Source organism: Lissotriton vulgaris, unplaced genomic scaffold (genome assembly GCF_964263255.1).
Source record: "Lissotriton vulgaris unplaced genomic scaffold, aLisVul1.2 SCAFFOLD_3712, whole genome shotgun sequence".
Lineage (NCBI taxonomy): Eukaryota > Metazoa > Chordata > Amphibia > Caudata > Salamandridae > Lissotriton > Lissotriton vulgaris.
Genome location: NW_028247104.1, coordinates 40,171 through 59,921, shown reverse-complemented (window position 1 = coordinate 59,921; position 19,751 = coordinate 40,171).

Below are 19,751 nucleotides of genomic sequence, written 5' to 3'. Positions count from 1 at the left end.
CTTATAATATCCCGGCTGGACTACGGAAATGTCCTTTACTTAGGCGCTAACAAGGCAGTGACTAGACGACTGCAATTGGTTCAAAACTCTGCCGCAAGACTATTGTGCAAAACACCCAAAACCGCCCACATCTCCGGACATCTTCGCGACCTACATTGGCCCAGGGTAGAGAGTCGTATCAAATTCAAAACCCTGAGCAACATGTTCAAAATCAAAATGGGCACAGCCCCACAATACCTACAATACCTTGTACATCCCTATACTCTCTCTCGCCACCTCCGATCTATATCTCACGGTAACTGTACTGTACTCAGAATCAAACTCGCCAGGATGGTGGCAGATCTTTCTCATACCTAGGCCCCACACTGTGGAACTCTCTCCTCCCTGGCATCTGCAAAGAAACAATCAACACACGCTTTCGCAAAGCCCTTAAGACCTGGCTATTCAACCAATAACTCTGTCTATCTGTATTATCTAAGGTTACCAGTACTCTGCCCGTCCAGCACTGGTAAACCCTTTTTGGGTAACTGTCGTGCTCTACAAGCTCAATAAATAATAAATAATAATAATAATTACTGGTGTACCCCTGTGAGTCCCTGGTATATGATGCCTTAGGTACTAAGGGCATAGGTACCCAAGAGGCCTACCAGGGACTGCAGCATTTATTATGTCACCCCTGGGAAACCTTTCAAAATGCCACCACAGGTCTGCTACTGCAGCCTGGGTAAGGTGGTGCATGCACCCCTTACTAAGACATAGGTTACCTATATCTACCTTTGATCACTGACACATATACACCTATCAGTCACTCATATGGCAGGCATGAGCAGGGCCCCTCTGCAGCTTTCGTAATCTATTCTTTGTGGCTGTTCTGTGATGCAGCCAGACCATATACTCTTAAGTGCATTATAACCTTGTGGTAAATGCTAATGTTGGAATGCCTGCATCGAAACATGTTGTGTTTGGTATCAAACACTTTGGAATGCTACCCCACCCCTGCCAGTCATGGCGGTGGGGGTAGAATTCCATCCTTATAGAGGGAGAGACATGTACACCCTGGTCTGCCCGGTATTAGTTTAAACGAGCCCCATCACAAAATGGCTGCTACAGCCACAGATACGCGTCTGACCTCATGCTGCTGGAAAAAACTCCGGCAGGGGAGGCCTGGACAATAGGTTTCCTGTCACAGGGAGGTGTAACCACCTCCCAGACAGGCTTTAGTATATTGGGGCTGGGTGTGGGCACTCTGAGAGTGCCATAAAGTCTGCACTGGGGGCACATTTGGTGTCCCTGTGCATAGTCCAGTTCATACCGGCAGCAGGGGCACTCAGCCCCTCCTCTGGCATGAAATTGGACAAAGGAAATGGGTGTAACCACCCCTCTTTCCAAAACCTCCCATAGGTGGGTCCCGGGACTATGTCCAGCCCCTTTTCTTAGTATAAGTAAGGGACCCCTGGCAAGGACTTTAGATTACACCTGGACGATACTCTGAAACTCAGTCCTGGAACTTCAATGCTCTACTAATGATTAGAGGACAGAAGAATCTCCCTTGGGGTCAAGGAGTGACTCCCCTGTTCAAACAGGCACCAACAAAGCATTTGCTGGTCTGCATCTCCGAAGCTCCTGCCGGACTCTGAAGTATTTGCAGCCCAGGAAGAGGATTTCCAGACTCCTTAAAGGCCGACACGAGTCCCCAGCAAAGCTGAGACCCGCAGTCCTCACGAGTGACGTGGAACTCGAACTCTTGGACAGCATGCACATTTGCTAAGTGCATTAACTTCCTGAGCTTTCCTGAAGTTGTGCTTAGGGTTACTTATAGCCCAAGTCCCAAGCATCATCTGCACCCAAGATTGTGGGCCTACACTCCACGGGTGTTCCGTGAGCCTGCTTCTTGTATTTCCACTTGAGGCTCCTTTGTGATCCCAGGTCTGTTGGCTGGTGGGCCCCCACGAAAGCCATTCTGATTTTCCTTGGGCGTCGCTGGTTGCTCCAGACATGCCCTGACTCCCTACCAAGTGGTGAGTCTCTCAGACCTTGCTGGTCTGCACCGAAGTCTATCTCCGCTTTCTGAGTGGGTTGGGTGTTACCAAGGCTTGTTTGGTCTAATCCTGGCACCGACACCGCAGCATTCGATATCCTTTGTGGGAAAGCTCAAATCCAGCTCCTGATTGTTGTCGACGTCTCTGGGACCTTGTGGATGAAGAGTGTATTCACCTCCTTCACCTGAAATCACTCGACATCGGTGGGCATTCGCCTATTGTGCCCTTGGTCACTGGCAAGTGATGCAGACTCTGTCCCCTCTGCTTTCAGGTTCTTCACATCTCCAATCCAGGCTTAGATCCATCCAGACACTTTCCTCTTCAACTGCAGCAGCACTTTGCAGCAGAGCGCCATTGAAAACGACGACGAAACCTGACACGAAAAGACACCTATGCACCCGGCTTCCCTGGGTGAGGTAACTTGAGTACTCTGGTGCTCCTGTGGATGTTGACTCTAGAACCTCCTAGCTATAAAAGGTTTAGTTCCAAGTCCTCATCGAAGTGTCCTTTATCTTTAAATTTCCAACTGCGACTTTCCCTATAGAAGTTAATGGTGATTCGCGGCTGTGTTTAGACACTGCATGCGTCCCCCGTGGGTCCCCTGTGGCAATACCTTGGGTGCTTCCTGGTGGCCCCAGCGGTTCTGAAGGCTCTAGGTCTTCTATGGATGTAAGTTGTGGTACTTATACCACCTTTTTAGTATATGGTTTAGTACTCCCCTATGGCTCAACGTATATTGTGCTAATTTACTGTATGTACTTTTGCCTCTAGCCTTATAAAGACACTAGAGGGATGTGTTTAGAATAAATACATATATTTTATATATATACCTGGTGTGGTCCTCCTTTCATTTGCTCATTCACGAGATTATAGACTGGTAAAACAAGCTGCTTTACATTCCTTCAAAGCTAAGCCTGAAGGCTGCTCTCCACAGCTACGACTAGGATAGCTTTCTGTTGAGGTTGTCTTTAACCTACCATCAATAAGGGTCGTTTGGACTGGTGTAAGGTGACCACTAGAATAAAGGACAGAATATGGCAGGCCAACTTCTCACAATGAGAAGCACAAACAACCTCCTGCTTAAGATCGTTAGAGCCCGGAAATGACAAGCAATCCAGTGATGCCCAATGCTCTGAAACGGTTTAATTCCACAATACCCCAACTGCCTCGGACATCAGGGATATATACAATCACACAAACTAGTCAAAATAAAACTGAAAACACTCTTATTCATACAACACTTCCAACTAGGAGGACAAGAGGCATTTACCATTCTCACCCAGGAGCATCATATCTCACAATATTAGTAACAGTAATACATTTCCCTATTGCACTTGAGTAAGCTGGATCCTGAAACTGGCATATCCCTATAGAAGCTACCTTCAGCCCAAACATCACAAACGGATTGATGAACATACTCTGCCTATCTTGTATTGTTTATATCTATGCTACATCATATTGTAATATAATGTGTGATTATCAACAATAGTGTGTTTTTACAATGACACTGTTAACCTGGACATCCATATATGGTATACCCTCCAAATCTCTTCTTTGTTGTGAAGCACTCTGACCCCTCTGCGTCTAGTTCATGCTATATAGAACTACTATAAATCAACGCAAATAATAAATTAGGTCTAGCGTTTGCCCCTAAATTCATAGGCATCAAAATTTGGCTTTGGAAAATTGCTAGGTAGAATAAAAACCTCATCAGACCTATCTGATGAACTAGAGCTCAATCCATGATGTCACTAGCAAACTCCTTATCAGCACCCGAAAATGGGTTTGCATGGTAATACTCAATGATGGAATATTATTAAGAACTTTTTTTAACATAGCGCTTCATACGGTTCACCAGGGTTTAGCTGTCTCTAAGTACTGTTAATAATAGGCATTTCCATTAGCCAACAGAATGGTATGCACTACACTGACCATGGAAGAATTATAGTTTTTGTTGCCAACGCCAGGATTTAAACTTCTGATTCGCAGATTACAGCAATTAACAACTGTATAGAATGAATGATTTTGCACATGATCAAATAAAATAGCCAGTCTTTGCGCAGCAAATATATGGTGGTGTTTTTGCAAAAATCTTATACGTTCACTTTAATCATAATATATTTGAATTTTATTGTTTTAGTGGTTCAAATCGTTAAAATTGCTTTGGCCGTGGTCACTGGATTCCGGTAATGATTCAATGGGGGTCTGGGATTCCATTAATGATTCTGTGTGGGTCCCTGGATTCCCTGGGTGAGTAATTATTAAGTAGAGGATCACAGAAGTCAAGAATACTTGTAAGAAAAATCCTTGGCAGTTCAACAGTTTCACATGCCTTTTTTTCCTTCCTGAGCATAATTTGTCCCAGCACAAATTTTAATTATGCTGTAAAATGTGTGTAATTCTTGAATTTCGCCTACGTGAATTTCCTAAAATTGCTTGAAATTTTGCATGACAGTATTCTGTGTACTTTTTGCATGCAAGATATTAATTTGTAAAGAAAATACTTCACAGGAGACAATTTTTACTCAAATGAGTTTCTTGCCCATATCTCAATAGACTTTTTTACCTGAAGAACAAGCTCAAATGAAATAAAAATAATTTGGGACACCAAATTTTTGTTTATTCTTCCATATGCCCCCGTCTCAACTCACAGGACTGCCTTGTTTCTAGAGATACTGGCCCTGGCAGTACATAACACTCCCTTATCCCTCTACCCTTCCACTGCTATAGTGGCCTTTAAGGCTGGTGCTAGCATGCCCGTACACTATATGCTCCCAGTGGGCGTATTCCATACAATCCTATTTAAGAATGTCTGGAAAAGCTGGAATGCAAAGCATGCTGGACTTCTCTCTTATTTCCATCAGCTTTTCCAAGTGTCACCTGTAATCTTGAGATACATCCTTCTCATTCTTCAAAATGATGGGAAATACTTTGGGGCATATTATCAAGGGGGTTTATCTCCGCTTTTTTGGCTTTTAAAGCCAAGAAAGCGGAGATAAAATTATCTCCCTATTACCTAGCTGACGCTGACACCAGTTAGCGACAGCTAGTAGGAGATAGCGACCATCTTGGGCCCCATCTTGCATGTCAGTGATATTTATCACTAATGACATGCAAAGTGGGCGTGCCAAGATGTTAGCGACTGGAAACAGTCGCTAACATCGCTATCTCCTATTACCAACTTTTGGAGAGATTCGCGCTAAGCGCGAATATCTCCAAAAGCTAACACCTGCCCTGAGCAGTTCATAGCCATGTTATCCAATGAGAGGTGGATAACAATGACGTTGCAAAGTTGACAGCTAGCTGCAGTGAGCATTTGAGGTATGGCACCAGAAAGATTCATGTACTTCTGCTAAAATGAAATCCAAGCTGTTTCCATCACTCCATTCAATTAATTTCCTAACCTTTCATTTGATATTCACAGGAGCTCCTGGCGGTCATACCATCTTTTTACTATCTCTGATTTTGCTCTGCTCATGGAGTTCGTGGAATTTGAGAACTCCGCGCTATGCGGAGAGCTCCCAGCTCCCTATAAATATAGCTTTCCGCCTTGTGGCACAACTGTTTTCTGTTGGCGCGCTTGAGTAATGATTTTGTGTGTACTGGCGAGCGTGATGAATCTTGCCAGGTGCTTGGGAGTGCCCAAAAAATTTACTGGCTGCCCATGAGAGCTCGCAAGATTTGATGGCTGTTAGCCTGGCTTTAGGCCATGCCGGTGACATCCAGTGCCTTTTTTTTTACAACACTGAGCGAGTGATAGCGACTGTGGCTGCATCATCGAACAGATTTTTTCCTTGAGAAGCAGCTAAATCTACTCAAAAAGATGTTTTTAAGTTAATGTTCTTCTCCAACGGACCGCTCAAGTTGTTTTTTGGTGCGAGGAGCTTTTTTTTCAACAAGGAAGAAGTGACTCAGCGATTCCAAATTCCTGCTCCTGTCCAGCAGGCTCCCCCGAGTGCTTTGTGCATCGCCTGGTCACTTTTCATTTTGATTTGAAAATGGAGGGCTCACACCCTTTGTTTGCTGGATATTAAGCATTGGATGTAAGGACTTTGTTTTTGTGATATGACAAGTAAGTTCAAAACCTGCTGTCTAAGGGTGTTGTTTGTTTGATAGGGGGCATGTACCAAGATTTATGTGTACTTTTATGCAATTTAAAACATTTATTGTGATGGGTGGCCTGCAGTTTCAATAGGGGCCTAGTTGTTTTTTGCATTCAACTTTTCTTTTGTAAAGGAAAAATGTGGCACAGTAAAGTACATTTTCTTCATGTTTTTAAAAATAAATTTGCAATAGTCATGTATTTCACCATGTGGCTTAGTCTGCCAAAGGGCCACCCTGCCAGTAGGCCCAATACTATCCATGGGTGTGTGAAACAACTATTTTTGTGATGTCTGTTCAATTGACACATCATTTAGGCCAGGGATGGCATTGGATTAATTTGAAAAATGTATTTCATTTGATAGCATTTAGCGTTTTTCCTGCAAAAAGGTTATAGGATGGGTACTATATATATGATGGCTTTGGGAAATCTGTATTATTGTAAACTTTTACAGCTCAGTTCAATTTTGTTTTAAGCATTGCTGAATTGATGCTGTTTTATTCAACGTTGTCATGCCTCTTTTGTCTGGCCAGTGTGTCAGTGTGTTTGCCGGAGACCACCATTTGTCTTTGTCCCCGTGCCATGGGACCAGGGGTCATTTTGTATCATCAGTGTCCACAGGCCTGCATGTGTTCTTTGTTTTTCTTGCCTCCATGCTTGCTGTTTAGCCATGTGGTGGGTGGCCATTTTGTGTAGCCAGGCAGTGTGCTGTTTGCCATAGGCCGGCCTGTGTTCTTTGTTGTCCATGCCTCCTTGCTTGCTATTATTGTTTAACCATGTGACTGGCGCCCAACTTTTGCTGTCAGCCCGTGTGCTTTTGCCATAGGCCTCCATGTGTTCTTTGTTGTGTCCCTGCCTCCTTGCTGGTTGTTGTTGTTTGAGCATGTGGCAGTGACCATTTTGTGTTGCAATCCAGTGTGCTTTTGCCATCGACCTGCATGCCTTTTTTGTTTCCTACTTTTCCCTGACATCAGTTTAATAATATGCTTGAGGCATAGTCACTCATAGTAAATGTATTGTATATTATGATTATGAACAGTGTTTTATATTATATGCTTTTTTGGCATTTTTCACCTGCACCTCCTTGCCTTCCATGTCCCAGTAGATTTCTTATAGCCTTCTAGTACATCAAAAATGTGTTTTAAGTTTGTATTTCATTTGGTAATATTTTTCCCAATAAGTCTTTTTTCTTTTTAACATTTTCATTTCTTTAAACAGCAAACATTTACATCCATATGTTGTTGTAAATTATCGTTTCTGATTGTGAATGAAATATTATGCTATGATGGTGTGGTATGACTTTGGAATGGATACGCTGTATAGTTAATTATAACCAGAATAAATTATATTGTCCTTGTCTGTACTAATTCAAACTGCAACAATGCCATGTTTCACTAATATTTTTCTTGCTTCTTTGCTTTTAGGTGCAAAAGAGAAGAGACATCACCCACAGTACTGCCAGACAGAAGGCCTGTACACGTGATGCGTGACCACACACTAACATGTGACGTCAGTCCTCCAATCTCTTCATCTGTGCAGCTAAGTGCCACTGTCAACTTACAGCTTCAGGATGGCCCCAAAGAAACGTGCTACCAAAAAAGTAGCCAGTAAGAAGAAGCGCTGCCCATCAATGGTGTGTCAGCCCAAACCTTTTTTTGGCAACATCGTGTGCCCGCCACACTGGTCTCCTGGAATCAAGCTGGAAGCAACACCCCTGCATCTACTTCCCTGCCCAAGCCCATATCTGGCATAGTTGCAGCCACTGCAATCACCGCAACGCCGACGAGCAATGACATTGAATTGGATTTCTCTCTTAAGCATAGTACCCAAACCTTGACGGAAACTCAGGTAAGTGGACAACAACAGCTGTAGCCAGTAATAGAAGATCTTCCTGAAGTAGGAGCAGATCAAGAGATTGAGCTTCTTGCTGAACAAGTAGAGCCCCCTTTTCAGAAGATCCATTGGCTTCCAGATCTCCAGCAAGAAAAAGGAAGGGTACTCCTCCATCTTCTCCAAGCCCCCTTCTGATGATCTGGATGTGATTGGAACCCACCTCAGTCTGAGACACACCAGGAGAGGCAAGGTAAAAGGAAAGGTATTGGAAGCCTTAGAGATATGACTTAAGAAGAGGAAGTTGATAAGCCAGTCATCATCATGGATGCTATCTCAGCCCCAGAGGAGACCGACATTAACCTTCCTCAACCTGCTCCGTGGAATGTGGCACTGATACCACCACCGCCAGCTACCATATTTGCAAGTCCCCTGTGACCTGCATACAACTGAATAGAGGCAATCATCAACATGCCAACCTACCTCCACTTCTTTGGGCATTGGCAGTGGCACCAGTGGCTCAACAAATAAGTTGACCTATCCAGTTTGCGGCTTCGTTACTATTAGCAAGCAGGAGGCTAACATTGCCATATGCTCCATTTGCCATGCAAGTGTTCAACGAGGTAAGCCTGGTACACACTATGGTACTGAAGGCCAAACGACCCATATGAAAAAACATCATACAATCTGCTGGGAGGCACACCATAAACAAATTGCTGCCGGTGGGGTTGGTGAAGGTGATGAGAGCAGAGAATCTGCTCCAATCATGGCAGAAAACGAAGGTGACAAGGAAGAAGAGGGTGACATCTTTATGCAAAACAACCCTGTCCCCAGCAGTGCACTAGTATCGCCAACATCAGTAATGTCAAAATGGTACAAGACTTGGCATCAGATGGAGACACCACAGCAACAGCATACAGTGACTGCGACACACATTGAATCTACCACCTTCTTCTCTCCAGAAGTCTCCTGTGTCAGTGGCACCAGAAAAGAAAAACTTCCATGCTACAATTACTTCCATGTTTATCAAGGAGGGGCAGTACAAATGTTACCAACTGCACGTTTGTACAACCGGAAGCTGGCTAAAATATTAGCGTTGGGCCTCCTGCCTTTTTCTTTTGTGGAAAGAGTGGGTTTTCTAGAATTTGTGATGGTCTTATGCCTGAAATGGGAAGTTCCAGGCCACACCTGTTTTGCCAGAGTTGCTGTTTCAGTGCTCCATCACAATGTGCTGGAATTAGTTGGACAAGCTTTGCAGCAGAGTGCTGTTCACACTATCCACCTGAAGACAGAAATGTGGAACAGTAGCCAAGCCACTGATTATATGTGTATCACTGCACACTGCATCTCTTCTGTGGGGGATAGAGAAATTATATCTTCAGGTTTGGACGCTGATTACATTTGTAATGGTGCTTGAAAGCATATAACAGTAGCCATGTTTGCCTTGGAGAATTCCAATACATCTGCAAACATCTTGGAAGACTTTAAAAGCAAGGTCTTTGAATGGCTGTGACATAGAGGGCTTAACATTGGATTTGTTGCCACGGACAATGGCATTAATATAGCTAAAGGCATAGCAGATGGTGACTATTTCAGGGCACTGTGTTTGGCGCACTGCATCAACATCATTGTACCAAGTCAGCAACTTACTATCCACCTGCAGAAGAATCTGCATTCATTTCAGCCATTCTTTTAAAGCCCTGAAGCAGCTGAGGATCAGTCAGCGTGATAATAGTATGCCAGTTAAAGCCTTCATACACGGTGTGGCAACACGTTCAAACTCCACCTTTTGCATGTTGCAGCATCTGTTAGAGCAGTTCAGACTGATCAATGATTATGTCATGCAAAGAGGGGATACAACTGAGAAAGGCACGATAATTGAGGTGGACAAATGTGGCCTAGTCAAATGCCTGACACAGATGCTGCTTCCATTTGAGGTTTTCACATGAGAAGTTAGCAAGGAGGACTGTATGATGGGCCAAGCTATCCGTGGTTGCATATGCTACAGGAACAGCTAAAGCATGTGCCTGAAATGTACGCGGGTTAGGTCAAAAACAAAGGTGGTGGAGAATGTCATCTTTTGCTTGGCTCCTAATACAAGGTTGCAAAAGAGACTTTGTGTCACCCAAACATTGCATTTGTGCCACAGTTCTTGTTCCACAGTACAAACAATGACTGGCCACTTTCATTCCTTTTTCCAAAGGGATGTTTCACAGTCCAAGATGGGAATTTCTGAGCAAGTCAGCGACCTGGAAGAAGGACAAGTGGAATGTAGAGGCCCGCTCATAACCAGAAGCTCTGGGGTGCAGCCTTCAACTTCCAAAGAGGGCAGTGCTGTTAGCTCACAGCAGCCAAAACCAGCAACAAGAACACTGGCAACAGCAACAACCCTAGGAGCATCAGTCCTTACCTCTGCAATGGTATGGTTTCAAGTAGCAGGTCTTAAGTCTTGTGCAGATGTAAAGACGAAAGAGGGTGAGCAAGTTCCAATGACCATTCAGTGGATGGTTCAGGACTATGTGGGTGAACCAACAGAGGTGTATTGGCATTTGTCACAGTGAGAAGGACCAGTCTCTTGCCTCAAATTGTGGAGAGATTGACCCTCGATCAAAATGAACTAACACTTTATACCACTGAATTACACCATCGCTGAAATACGACAAGAGGAGGATGAAGGTGCTTGGTCAGACTCAGGCCGTATTAGTGTGTTAGAGGATGAACTCAACTTCCCTGGCTGAGTAGGCCTGGGCCACCATAGGACTTTCTATTGCCAAACTGTTTTCCCTAAAAAATAATATGGATATAGCTAGGGGAACATTATAAATGTTGTTTGTATTTGTCTAACTTACTTATGACATACCATTTAAGGTACAAGTATTGGCCAGATTGGAGTTGGACCAGTGTGCAGTTAAGACACCCCCCACCTTTCTCTTCAGGACATTGGAGAGACAATGCCTGCCTCCATCCTGTGCCTATCCCTTTTTCATCCCTTAGCAGGACTTCCTCAGGACATTTTATTTACAAGACTGGCCAATGTGTGTTGCGTGCATCAGAGGATCTATAATTGTGTACCACCATGCTTGGATTGGAATAGGTAACTATTGCACCAATGAGTGATATATGAGCGATTGTGCATGGTAATTTATTTGGTGACAGACATTGAGGGAGGGTGTTCAACTATCATTTGCAGGCTAGATTGTGATGATTTACAATGTTTGTGGCCTGATGGGTGATCATTTTCCTGAAGTTGATTGGCCCTTCCCCTTTGACACTTAGCAAGATATGCTTGTCGGGTTCACTCCTTTGTTTTCTGATTCACACTCCTCAAAGAACAGACCAGTCCGTTTAGTTAACAAACACAAATCTGTACAAAAAAATTACTCTGATGTTTTTCTTCTTGTTCATCAACAGATGTGCACTGCAGGTCGATCACTGTCATTTGGGTCAGGAGTAAGAAAGGTGTTGGACAGATTCCTTATTCAGAGTCAGGAGGATGGGCAGAAACACTTCAACTACAACTACAAACTCTGCCCGGGCCTAGTGCAAACAACATCCATACTCCCTCTCTGCTTAGATATGATCATGTATGAAACCCACATTCATTTCAGCTGTCTACTGTGGAGGTTATGGACTTAATTAAGAGCAGGTGGCTTAATCTTAACTCAAACAATACTGAGAGCCTGAGTGCTGATGGCATCAAGAACCTCTGGACCTTACTTTCTGCTGTACAGAGCTTGAATCATGTTAAATGCCAACTAATATAGTGTTAAGCTGTGCTCTGTTGTTTGTCCTGCCCCCACCTTCCAAATTCTTATCAGTGGCTTCAACCCTCTGTGGCATCTGAAAAGGATCATTTCTTGCCTGACTATCTATGGATGTATATTTTAAGTTAATACTCTTATAGATTTGTGTCATAAGTACAGAAATTATCTTTATTATTGGGTTTCAAACTACTTCTATAGCACCTTCAAGTGATCAAACATGAAACAGTTCTACACATTCTGGGGGCCACCAATATGACATGTCATCCCTTTGCACAGGACGCTCTGGGTCCCAATCCCTGCTGCAGTAAGGAAACTTTGCATTCATGACAGGACTACCTGGCTATAAATAACCAAAATGTTTTGTTGACATACCTCCATGGTACTGCCCAGTTTGCACTTTTTGATTGGCATTATAGGCAATTTAGAAGTAGTTGACACAGTCTGTTTGGAACAGCCTTTCCTTTTAAATCCTCTCCATTCAGTCACCACACATTTCTTAAACTGCTCAGAAATTAGCTCTTTACCACATTATTGTTGTAAAAATGCAATAAGTAGAACCATAGCTATTAATTTACAAGGCTGGTGTTACACATACGGACAAAAAGCCCAAAGTGCCAACCCTGGTTATCTGGCAGTGCTAGACTGCGCAAACATCAAAAGTTAAAGCTGATCACAAAAGACCATCAGCAGGATAGATGGACCATGAAAGTTTACATTTGGACTTACAAATGTTTATGGAGAAAAAATGGTTGTTGCTGATTCGGTGGGGTAAGCTGCACGCTGGAACCGTAGTGGCCCGAAGACAACGGTTTGATGAAGAGCGTGGTCGCAATGTGGTCATCGATAAAGACTGGATAGCTTTGAGCAGGCAAAATATTAAGTCTTGTGCAAAGGAAGGCTATAGCATAATTGGTTGCTAAACAACATCAGTCCAGATGAAACCCTTTACATTAGACTTTTATACTTCTGTGGAAGTCAGATCTCCTTCAATAAAGCAGACCAGTGATTCAACATTGTTGATGTGGCTTCAAGGGCTATGCACTCTCTGTCACTTCTCCAGTTAGAAAGTTGGCAAAACGTTTCACTCACTGCGACGGAGACCAGCAGCAGGGTTGAGGGCAGGTTCATTTGGGACTGGTTAGCTGGACATTTGCAGGGGAAGGTCGGTGGAACTTGTTGTAACCTTGTAGCTCCATCAGGAGGTCTGCTAATTGACCTGTAAAATCGCGTCTGTGGTTTTGGGATGATGGCAAGCAGGTCCAGTCTTCCTTCAGGTTTCAGCCAGCAGGTTAGTACTTCTGCTGAGTATTTACAGGTCCATGAGTATTCTAAGGAGAGGTCTGTGGAGTCCATGCTCATGCCCAGACTGTGGATGGACTGCAAGAATTTGCCCACCCCCTTAAAATATTTCTGGTTAGTTCTTCTACCCCGACTGTGTTTGGTGCCTTTGTCACTATAGAGAAAAAGGGGGGTGGGGGCAGGCCAAGGTGACATTGACAAGGTAGGCATCTTTTGAAGCTCAAGAAGCAGCTAGGCACTGACCCCCAGGCCATCCTGTCCAGGGAGGAGTCCTCCTACCAACTCCCAGGACTCTTTGTCCACTGCCTGGGAACAATACACATCTCACCGCAGGAGAGCCGTGGAACCTGGCCCTCTCCGCAGGATCACCCCAAACTTTTTCCCTTCACCCCTTTTGTTTTGCTGAATTTGTTTTTGTTGGCTTTACGACTCTGCGCACTTTATGACTGCCAGCCAGCATTAAACTGCTTGTGGTCTCTCCCTAAAACTTGGTACAGTTGGTTTACCCAACTGACACATTTAATTTACTTATAAGTAGGGGTGGGCGGAACTCTTGGAGTTTTGCTCCAAGCCCCAAATGGCCTTCTAAAAGGAATTATATGGATCATAACCTACCCATATTTGATGACCTTTGAACCCAGATAATAGTTTTGCGAGGGTATGGCTTCCTCAGAGTAGCCAAAAGCTATCCCCTTCAGCCTCAAAAAAACGTATGGAACTGGTTAAAAAGAATTTGTTCCCTTTGTGTGCTTTTAATGGACCACTTATTCTGGTGTTTTTGGAGTGTTGTTATGACACTTTAATGATTTTGATATATCAATGTGCCGTCACATGTCAACGCCACTGCGATTGATCTTTTCTGTTTCATCTTGTTTAATGTAGCACAATTGTCTTATGTTCGAATTTTGTTTATGTAGCATAACTCATTCATGTAAAAGAAGAGTGCGTAGCCTTTTCATCTCTTGATAAGAATATAAAAAAACAAAACTAAATCCTTGTGAACTGAAAAGTTAGGCCCCGTTTACTACATATCTTGTGGTTCAGCAGTCAACTTCACACTTAAATAATCAAGTGACTGAGATTATAGTCCATAGTCCACTGATAAGATAAACAAAATGATATCTTCTCAAATAAACATTGTGTCGTTTTTCTTTAAAAGAATAATTCTTTATTATTTATTCTTTGCTCATAAAAACACAGCATGCAATATATAGCTGACGAGCTTCGTCCCCCTGGGACTTCTTCAAGGGGAGTATGATAGCTCCTTAAGTGTGGATGTGACGTCTGGTGCAAGTGAAAATATTCATTTGAACCGGACCCATTTTTGGCTCTGTGAAGAAAGGAGAAATCCTGAAGTTTTGGGATCTTTCCAAACATCCACGGACCTGTTCACGCTGAGGCTCTGCCGCCCATTATGACTGCCAACATAAAGCTCTGGTGAACCCAACTCTTTGCACTTCAGTGACTGCCAGCAATGACAGGCAATGAGACATCTGCACTACATGCTACAGCAACAACAGCCTGCGGTTGATGTTTCTGCCGCGCTTTTGATATTTTTTGCAAAAAACACTGCACCCGATTTGAACCGACTATTTTAGGGCCATTGAAGAAGAGCAGAGAGAACTTTAAAGGGATGAGAAACCAACCTTCTTTGCAAAACAGAAGTTGATAAGGGGCTGGCACGAAGGTGGTATAGGGTACCAGACGTGCGCAGGTACTATTGGGCAGCGCACCTAGCAGCCATAAACCAAGGCATGTACAGACCCAGTGATGAACCTGGGTATTACATGGACCGATAGCTCCTGCCAAGCGGTGATTATATGAAAGTACTATATTTAAATGCCACTAAACTACCTTTGACAGGCTCCACGATAATGCGGTGCGTATATGGCATACCGCAAATATAAGCCTGGAGGGAACAGGGAAAACCACACTGATGACCCCGTTGTAGGACTCGGACAGATTCAGCACTTTGAGAAATACCAGGGGCTTTGATAAATGGGACATGATTGGGATATCAAGGGTGGGAGACTTACGGAAATAGGGAGATATGGTCACCTTAGCGTAGCAACAGAAGGAATTCGAACAGGCGGACAAAGAATACTTCAGGTATCTAGAAATAAGACATGCTTTAAGATCAGTCATTCCAAAAGGGGAATCTGTTGAAGAATCCACCTCGCTGGAAGATGAAATCCAATACGGATATATTCCTCAAAAAGCCATATCACTGACCTATCAGAAGTTAATTAACCACATGACGGATCAATCAATCAATCAATCAATCATTTGTGAAGCACACTACACACCCGCGAGGGTCTCAAGGCGCTGGGGAGGGGGCGCTACTGATCGAACAGCCAGGTCTTGAGTAGCCTCCTGAAGGTCAGCAGGTCTTGGGTCTGTCGTAGGCTCAGTGAGAGGGTGTTCCATGTCTTGGTGGCGACGTGGGAGAAGGATCTCCCACAGGTGGTTGTTCTTCGGATGCGCGGCAAAGTGGCGAGTGAAAGGTCGGTGGAGCGTAGCTGGCGGTTGGGGATGTAGAAGGAGAGCCGTCTGTTGAGGTAGGCTGGGCCGGTCTTGTGGAGTGCCTTGTGTGCGTGGGTGAGGAGCTTGAAGGATATCCTCTTGTTGACGGGGACCCAGTGCAGGTTTCTCAGGTGGGGGGGTGATGTGGCCATGGCTTGGTATGTCGAGGATCAATCGTGCCGAGGCGTTTTGGATGCGTTGTAGTCGTTTGATGAGCTTGGTCGGGGCTCACGCGTAGAGTGCGTTTCCGTAGTCGAGTCTGCTGATGACGAGGGCCTGGGTGACTGTCTTTCTTGTATCTGTCGGGATCCATCTATAGATCTTGTAGAGCATGCAGAGGTTGTTAAAGCAGGAGGAGGAGAAGGTGTTGACTTGCTTGGTCATTGAGAGCGTTGAGTCGAGGATGATTGCCAGGTTGCGTGCATGGTTGGTGGGTGTCGGGGCTGCCCCCAGTGCTGTCGGCCACCAGGATTCCTCACAGGCTGAAGGGTTGGAGCCGAGGATGAGGATCTCCGTCTTGTCCGAGTTCAGCTTCAGACGGCTGGTCTTCATCCAGTCGGCGATGGCCTCCATTCCTTCGTGGAGGTTAGCTTTGGCAGTGATGGGGTCCTTGGTGAGGGAGAAGATCAGCTGAGTGTCGTCGGTGTAGGAGATTATGTTGAGGTCGTAATGTCAGGCTACATGTGCGAGTGGGGTCATGTAAATGTTGAACAGCGTCGGGCTGAGGGAGGATCCCTGGGGTACGCTGCAGATGATCTCGGAGGCTTTGGAACGGAATGGGGGGAGGTGGACGCTTTGGGTTCTGCCGGAGACGAAGGAGGTGGTCCAATCCAGAGCCTTGTCTCGGATCCCTGCGGCGTGGAAGCGTGTGCATAGTGTGCGGTGGCAGACGGTGTCGAAGGCGGCAGAGAGGTCTAGGAGGATGAATGCTGCGGTCTCGCCGTTGTCCAGCAGGGTCCTGATGTCGTCGCTGATGGCGATGAAGGCAGTCTCGGTGCTGTGGTTGCTGCGGAACCCTGACTGAAAAGGGTCCAGGATTCTGTTTTCTTTGAGGTATCGGGTTAGCTGTCTGTTGACAGTTTTCTCGATGGTCTTGACCGGAAAGGGGAGCAGAGAGATGGGCCGGAAGTTCTTGAAGTCTCTTGGGTCTGCCTTAGGTTTTTTGAGTACGGCGTTGATCTCGGCGTGTTTCCAGATCTCTGGGAAGGTGACATTGATTACGTTGCGCAGGTGGGGTGCGATGGAGCTGCTTGCTCTGTTGAAGATGTGGTGTGGGAATGATCTGACGGAGAGCCAGAGTGGATTGTGCGCATTGTCTTGATGGTGTCACCGATGCTCACGCTGGCCCAGGCTAGCAGGGAGTCATGGCTGATGGTGTGCGGAGGATCTGTTGTGTTGCTATCTTTTGGGGCTGTCTGGGTGTTGAAGCTGTCATGGATGTCTGCTATCCTGCGGTGGAAGAAGGTGGCGAGGGAGTCACACAGGGCTTGCGACGGAAGGATGCCTTTGGTGTTGGAGCTGAGGGTTGGAGAGTTCCTTCACAATGTTGAAGAACTCCTTGCTATTGTGTGAGTTGTTGTCGAGGCGGTCTCTGAAGGAGGTCCTCTTGGCCACCCTGATGAGGTAGTGGTGGTTGTGGATGGCGTCCTTGTGTGCTGCGTGGCTGTCCGGAGTTTGTTCACTGTGCCATTTCTTCTCTAGTTTCCGGCAGGCTTGCTTGGAGGCTAGAAGTTCTGGGGTGAACCCGCTGGCCCTCTTGCTGGTGTCTCAGTGGGAGGTTTCTTCCGTGGGTGAGGGTGTTGGCGCAGTCCTTGATCCAGCGTCTGAGGCTGTGGGCAGCGTCGTCGGTGTTGGAGGGTTCGGTGGGTGGGCTGAGAGCGAGGTTTGCGTGTAGTTGGTCTTCGGTGACTTTGCTCCAGCAGCGGCGGGGGATCTGTTGCGTGAGGTGGTGTGTGGTGGGTTACTGGATGGCGAAGTGGATGCAGCGGTGGACGGGCTTGAGGAGTTTGTGGTGTGTCTGACGGAGATGTGCAGGCTTGAGGAGAAGACGGGGTTGAGCGTGTGGCCGGCGGAGTGGGTGGGCGTTGTGACGAGTTGCTTCAGTCTGAAGTTGGCGAGGTTGTCGATCCGGGTTGTGGAGTTGTTGTCTTTGTTGTTCCCAAGGTGAAAGTTCAGGTCTCCGAGGAGGATGTAGTCGGTGGAGGTCAGGGCGATGGTGAGGAGCTTGAAGGATATCCTCTTGTTGACGGGGAGCCAGTGCAGGTTTCTCAGGTGGGGGGTGATGTGGCCGTGGCGTGGCATGTTGTGCCGAGGCGTTTTGGATGTGTTGTAGTCGTTTGATGAGCTTGGTCGGGGCTCCCGGGTAGAGGATGTTTCCGTAGTTGAGTCTGCTGCTGACGAAGGCCTGGGTGCCTGTATTTCTTGTGGCTGCATGAACACTGGGTAACTGACGTGGGAGATATGGAAGAAGAGGACTAGCAGGAAGCCGTAGCTTCCCCCCGGGAGGTGGCGATCTCTTCCAGACTAAAGCTTGTGCAACTCAAAATTCTGCATAGGGTATATTTATCAGGCCCAACTCTCTTAAAAATGGGGTATAGTCAAGACACTATTTGTGGCATAGTATGTGGCAGGGAGGGCACATCCATACATATCATCTGGGAATGTGTGCATACAGCGCTATTGGTCTGCAGTAACCCGTTGCATGGGAGAGGTCCTGGCAACCCAAATAAAACACACAATAAGATTATGTATTTAAAATTTTTGGGAATGCACGGACTTCGGTAGTAATGAAAGGTCCTGGGTTGCGCTGGGGATGTTAGTAGCTAAACATACCATTGCAAGGGTATGAGGCGTGCGGGAGACACCAACGATTACAGAATGGAAGAAAGACATGGACTGGTGTATGTTGATGGAATAAACAGTATATGAATCGAGGGGGTGCCCAAGGAAATCGTCACAAATATGGGGCAAATGGAACGAGTACAGGGAATATATCTGTGAACCTCGGCAGGCGACCCTCTTATTGACTCCTGTCACAGAATAAGTGAGATATCATAGAACCATTAGCTCAAAGGGAAAGGATAGAATAGGGTGGGAATCAAGGTTGTACTGCTAGGATTGTCATGCTCAGTATAACCATGTGGGATTCTGTATTATTATATTAGTATTGTCATTAATAAAAAAGAATTATAAAAAAAAAACAACAGCCTGCGGGGACTGCCAACACAAAGCTCCAGCAACAGCTGTCCATGATCGGAACTTCGAACTACAGCGAAGACCATCCGTGAAGCCAGGCCTGCTCTTCGTGCTACAGCAACTACTATCCACAACGCTCTCCCTCATTGTGGCCTTCTCCACTGCAAACTGGACTCTTTGTGCCAGACTTTGAGATGGTAACTTTTTCAATCAATCAATTAGATACTTGTATAGCACGGCTTATCACCATCGATGGTATCCAGGCTCAGTGCTGCATGTATCAGTTGAAGAGCCAGGTCTTGTCCCTTGCTGAAGAGGGTCAGCGATGGTGCGGAGGTGAAATGGGGATGGCGTTCCAGGCTTTGGCAGCGAGGTGGAAAAAGGATCGACCATGGAGTGGCAGCAGCAGATTCTTTGTGTCTGTGTGAGGGTGAGGTGTGCAGATTGGAGATACCTGGTCAGTGGAAATGCAAGCGGTGGGTCATGTGTGTGGGCTTTTGGTCATGGAGGGCTTTGTAGGCCATTTTTCAGAAGCTTGAACTGGACGGGGATCCAGTGGAGGTCCGTCAGGAGCTGGGTGATGTGTGTCCTCTTGGACAGTTGAGGATCAATCTGGCAGCTGCTTTCTGGGTCGTCTGGAGTCTTTGCAATAGTTTTGTGCAGGTGTCTGCATAGAGTGGTTTGCCATAGTCTAGTCAGCTGGTGAAGAGGGCCTGCGTCATCGTTTTCCTGGTGCTTATCGGGAGCCACCTGAAGACTTTACAGAGCATGCAGAGTATGTGGAAACAGGCTGGGGAAATGGTGTTGAACTGATGCTTCATGGAGAGTTCATTGTCCAGGATGGATGCCAAGGTTGTGGACGTGGTCTTTCGGCGTGGGTCCAAACTCTGCCAGCCACCAGGGGTCATTCCAGAGAGCGGTGTGTCTGCCGAAAATCAAAACTTCAGTTTTGTCCATGTTGAGCTTCAAGAAGTTGTCCTTCATCCAGGCAGCGACGTT